The sequence below is a fragment of the Nicotiana attenuata genome, unplaced genomic scaffold, assembly GCF_001879085.1.
Source record: "Nicotiana attenuata strain UT unplaced genomic scaffold, NIATTr2, whole genome shotgun sequence".
Lineage (NCBI taxonomy): Eukaryota > Viridiplantae > Streptophyta > Magnoliopsida > Solanales > Solanaceae > Nicotiana > Nicotiana attenuata.
The window spans coordinates 35,780-41,798 of NW_017675961.1; the positions used below are offsets into that span (position 1 = coordinate 35,780).

A 6,019-nucleotide genomic window follows, 5' to 3' on the forward strand; every position below is an offset into this window, starting at 1 on the left:
GTAAAGCACGAAGGGTGATGCCGTGCAATGTATTGTGAGTGAGTGATAATGCACAAAGGGTGATGCCGTGCCGTACTCTATGAGTGATAATGCACGAAGGGTGATGTCGTGCCATATTCTGATATTGATAATGCACGAAGGGTGATGTCGTGCCATGTTATGAGAGAGTTAATGCACGAAGGGTGATGCCGTGTTGTTTCTATTATTTCTTATGGTAAGGACGAGAGTAAAAGCACGAAGGGTGATGCCATGCACTTGTTTGCTATGTTATTACTTTCGTTGGTGCAAAGCATGTTATTTACTGCATTTATTTACTGTACCCTTACAGGATTTGATTTTTCCCCCAGCATGTTCTCCCCCTTCCCGTCATTATCTGCTTAAATTTCTAATTATTGTCATTTTCTCGTATATGAATTAACTGCATAGGTTTATGTTGTTGTCGTGTTCTAGCCTCGTCACTACTTCGCCGAAGTTAGGCTCGATACTTACCAGTACATGGGGTCGGTTGTACTGATACTGCACTCTGCACTTTCTGTGCAGATCACGGTACTGGACCGCACTGATCAGAGTTGGGTTGCTGCCTTCAGTCCACTGGAGACCCAAGGTAGATCTGCCGGCGTTCGCAGACTCTGGAGTCCCCTTCCATTTATTTTAGTTTCCCTATTTTCTTTTATTTTGAGAACAGATGTATTTTCTTTAAACCAGTATTTGTAGTGACTCTTAGAAGTTCGTGGATTGTGACACCAGATCTTTGGGTAGTCGTGTATTAGTGTTTGAATTATTATAAACTTCCGCACTTCCTACTTTGTTTTGGTTTAAATTATTGTTATTTTCGTTTTGAATAGTGATTAGTGTGTTAGATCTTTATATGTTGGCTTGCCTAGCATTCAAAAAGTTAGGCGCCATCACGATCGGGATGGTGGAAAATTCGGGTCGTGACACTTTAAAATAATTATAATACATAGCTACTTTTTGAGTTTTATAACAAATACCTTCTTTCAAACCATATCTCAACTACACACAAGCGCCTCTTTTTCATTGCTTCCCAAAATATCTCGTCTGTCACCGCTGCTCCGTCGCCGTTGCTCTAAATTTGAAAACCTCACTATTTCTTTTATTCAGTACTGACTTTTTAATTAATAAACAAAGCTTCATTATTTTCTTGCATGGCGATATTAAGAATGCAATAAAATCCTTATTCTAAGTTTCCAATTTTTTGATCAATTTCAGTAGTTTTTACAAGAACGTTGCTTAATATTTTAGTATTTAAGTTAAACTACCTAATATTTCATATTAGTAAATAATTTTTTAACAACAAGATCCAAGATAGTGTATTTTAAATGCATGGCTAATATCTTATTAATTTAAAATAAACCTTACTAATATAAATAAATATTACTAGTATAATAGTAGAATTCAATGCAATACATGAAAACATATATAAGTAATCTCTAATTTTATAGAAGAAAAATTGAACTTAGAGCAAAATTATAAATAGATGTCTCCCTAGACATTATTCTGCGTACACATTATTCTCCAACTGAGTTGGGAGAAATTCAAAAATAGCCAGATTTACCACTGGTCGTTGAAAAATAGCCAAGTTTCAAAAGTCATCGAAATTTAGCCACTTTAAATCTGAGCGAAAACACTGTTCAAAATCCGGAAAAATACGCCCGCAAATTTTACGGGAGTTCCAACATAAATATGCTTGAACTCCCATAAATTTTACGGGAGTTCCAGGATAACTATGCTGGAACTCCCGCAAATTTTACGGGAGTTCAAGCATAATTATGCTGGAACTCCCACAAATTTTACGGGAGTTCCAGCAAGTATAATTGTCCAGTATAATATACTGGAGTTTGGAGCACTGGTGCTCCAGTCTCCCGCAAATTTTACAGGAGTTAGCAAAGTATACCGGTCCAGCATAATATGCTGGAGTTCGTACACAAATGCACCAGAACTCCCGTATATTATACTGGACCGGTCCCTGTTGCAGCAAAATAGTGGCTATTTTTCATTGACTTGATAAACGATGGCTATTTTTCATTGACCAGTGTGAAAACTGGATATACCATGATATTTTAATCACTGAGTTTGTTGTTGTTGTTGTTGTTGTTGTTGTTGTTGTATCTATTTAGTAACTGGAAGGGCGCGAAACGACCAAACTTATGAATCAAGAAAACATATTAAGTAATCAGTAGTGTTAGATTCTTGATATGAATTGTTTGTTCCTATTTGCATCAATCATCCTTGGTGATGAGTATGATACTTAAAAAGAGATTTGAAGGAAAAAGGGAACTAGTCGATATCAAGCAAGTCTTCAGTGAGTTACATGCGGAATGGAAATAAATGGTGGTACTGGTTCTCGGGCATACATCTTAGACAGTATGAACTCTAAGTCAGATTCTGAATATTCCAATAATCATATATTCATCAAAAGGAAGATAAAGAACATGCTGTCAATGAATACCTTTCGGTCCTCTTTACGAGATTTGACCGCAGAAGAGAAGGTGGTACAACTAGTTCCAGGTCGTGTTTTGTGCGGCAAATTTAGCGGTTTGACATTCAGAATCTATTAATTTAGGAGGATAAGGTTGCTTGATGTCAGATAAAAAAAGCTTTAAATATTTTTCATTCTCCAGAGAACATAAAGGATAAACTACCTGGCTCGAAAACAGAGAATGATCGCTGCCACTGGAAGTTGACGAAGCTCCGCGGTGTTAGTGGTGTACCGGCGAAGAATTTGGAGCCGGTAATTGAAGTTGAGTTAAGAAAAAAAGAAGTAGAAGTAGAAGCCATTGGATTGGAATTTTTGGTTCTAGAACAATTTGGTTAGTTATTGTGTGAATGTTTGGATAGGTCATAGGTGAACGAACATATTCCTATTTATAGTGGTAGTGCCATAGGCGGGTGAAGCATTTATTTTTAATATAATTTAATTCTACACAATATCTTTGACACAAAAACGTGTAATATTTAATGCATTTTTTTAGCTCAATTTATTAAATTTAGAAATTTAAAATTAAAACCCATGCTATATAACTACTAATTGTACAGGCAGAGCACGTAATAGGTGAATCTATATGTAGAGTGATCGAGATTTACCTCTTCATAGTTTCCATATCTCGCGTTTTGCAAGATTAACAATGATTATTAAATATTTAACTAAATGTCATAATTTATTTCATCCATGCTTGAATCCAACACAAAAATTGAAACTATAACGAAGTGGGGAAGTATATACTATATAGACACAAAGCAAAAGATTACCCTTTGTAGGCGAGACCCTCTGTGCTTTCCTTAGTGCTGAATGTAGAATATCTACGGATGTCAGATCGCAGAGCATCATAAACAGATGAGTTACCTGCATCAGAAAACTTTAATACATCAATGCCACAATTTTTTCCATTTGAATCAGCAAGCTGATATTCCAAATTCAGATCTCAAATACATGATATATCGACATCATCGAGGGTGGGAGTTTTTTCCTCAATTTCAGTATCTGTCAAATAGAGAACAACAACATTTAAATTAACTTATCAGCTAAAAGATATTTAATTAGGACAGAAACAAAGCAGGAAAAGGAAAGTACCTGTGAGGGACGGCACATGTATAATCATTGTGTATGTATATACTAAAAAAGCAAGAAAAGAAATAACATATTTGATTTTTAACCTGTTTCTGAAGTTGGAAAAGCTACTCCAATATTAAGATCGTGCTGTATGTGAGATATCGTTCCATCAAGATTCACATGATTTGCATTTGCGAGAAGACGATTGGTTGTTTCCTGTCGATATTTGAGGTTGCAACAACTTTTCTTCTTTTGGAGTCATTGCTAAAGAGTTATCTATTTTACGGTGTTTGGTATTTTCATCATGAGCTTCGTTTACTGAGCGAGATTTCTTTTCTGATTGTCGATGATCCATTAATGTGACCACACAAAGTATTCAGGGAATTCCTTGTACGGTAAATTCAGCTCTATAGCATCTTCATCAGTTTGGTTCATATAGAAGAATTCTATTAACATCGATTTTTTGATCATCGGATTGTTCACGATCGTATTTATACCAACATTGCTCTTAAGGAAACAAATTGTTGGCCTTCAAGATGTAGCTAAAGACAATAAACGCTTGGATACATTTCACTAATAGGAAAACCAAAGAGACGCCATAAGGCTTCCGGAGGTGATACCCATCTGGCAGTCCGATATTCTTTTACTTCATCTATATATAGGATACAAATCATTTCCTTCTGATGTTTGATCGGCAAACTTTTGTGGGTATTTGTATTTGCAGCAACCTTTTTTCATACAACAATTTGTCGGGTTTAAACTACCACAAGGGCCGTGCATTATATGCTTAAGAACAAGTTTGCGCAAATTTGGTTCACGATTACTATTTGGTAATTCTGCTTTAATTATATCATCATATGCCTCAGTTGTCAACAATTTGTGCCCATTACATAATATAATAAGAAAATGAGCATAAGCCGCATTTCTGAAATTCCCCGGTATACATACTCGAGGTGTTCAGGAAGAAGTTTGGACGTCAAACTTCTGTCACAAAAAAGGAATGGCTAAAATACCACATAACATTTGGTTTGCAAAATCAAGACATGTGGTAGGATAACAATCAGCTGATCTGAAGGTATATCACTATCAATATCATATGGTAATTTGCTCTGCCCTTTTTGCGCTTTTGTTTTAACATATTAATCAATTATTTGAAGGACAATGGTCATGGAATGCTATTTACAATGAGAAAGGGAAGTGATTACTTCCTCCAATACAAGTACCATCAGAATGCATAAATTAAAAAGAGAAAAAAACAACTTCATGGTAGAGCTTTGTTTATTGCTTTTCACATAACTGATAGGATCTTTGTTTTTATAACAGCAACATAACATCTGAATTAGCCGACATTGATTGAGACAACCTTGGCTTTGTGATAATAGGCTATAATTACGTATTTTAGTCGATTATTACACTCTAATTTACTGCACTTTAGTTGAGTTTGCGCTTTAATCGCTAGTGTTTTGCGCTAATTGTGTGTTTTATGCCTTGTAGGTGTGATTCCGAGCTATATAGATGTTATGGAATGAATTTAAGTGATTTGAAGCTTTGAAGTCTGAGTAAAAGCTCAAGGAATTAAGCCGGGATGGTGTTCGGGGGTCAAATTTGATAATTAAGTACGAACGAAGACTTGAGGAGGCATATTGCGTACTATCTAGTAAAATAGAAATAACTTTTTGCTCAGAACTCCATTTGGGCTCTACAATATATAGTTGGAAAGCTAACTCAAAGGGCTACAACTTTCATGTTTTATGTTTTTCAAAATTTCAAAAGGAACAGGGTGAAAAACCGCGGTTCCACCGCGACCGCAGCAGAACCGCGGTAGAAGATGGTCGCGGACAATTGAAGAGTCAGAGGGCATGTTTGGCCGCGGTTCCACCGCGACCGCGGCAAAATCGCGGCAGGAGGCAGAAATTTCAGGGACTTATGTGCAAAACACGGGATTTTAAGCCCTAAACCCTATATTAAACCAAGGAAGCCGGCCAAGAAAGGAGAGGGGACATATTTTGGACATAGATTTGACCTAAGGAGGCAAGAACACATTGGGAGCAAGGCGGAGAATTCTTCTACGAGTTTTTTCCTTCCTCTTCCTATTTTTCATTGTTGGTTATGACTTTTAGTATTGTAGTTTTACATACTATTATGAATAGCTAATTTGTTATCTAGAGTTTTGATAGAACCTTTTGTAGGATAAATTCTTGTTATGTTTTTATATAATTGAGCCATAGCTTTTCTCTATTTGTTCAACTACGTTTATATTGTGGTTGGTTGAAGAGCTCTCAATTAGCTGTGCCTATTTAGTATGCATAACTCGGGAGAGAGCGCATATTTAGGTAATTGTTGAACAACACCACTCCCAGAGTATATGAGGGATTAATAACCGAGGGTTTAAAGGCGGGATTAAGGATAACGAAGCCTTGGGTGGGATCTGAAGTGAGCTGTATTAAA

At 36.3% G+C, this 6,019-nt stretch overlaps 1 long non-coding RNA gene across 1 annotated transcript; it reads right to left on the reverse strand.

Moving 5' to 3' along the window:
* Positions 1–3,194: 3,194 nt before the first annotated feature.
* Positions 3,195–4,452, reverse strand: LOC109220627. The gene is made up of 3 exons (XR_002067129.1): positions 3,676–4,452; positions 3,452–3,502; positions 3,195–3,364 (listed from the first exon to the last, which is right to left on the reverse strand). It is a non-coding gene; the product is annotated as an uncharacterized LOC109220627 (long non-coding RNA).
* Between the last annotated feature and the right edge of the window lie 1,567 nt (positions 4,453–6,019).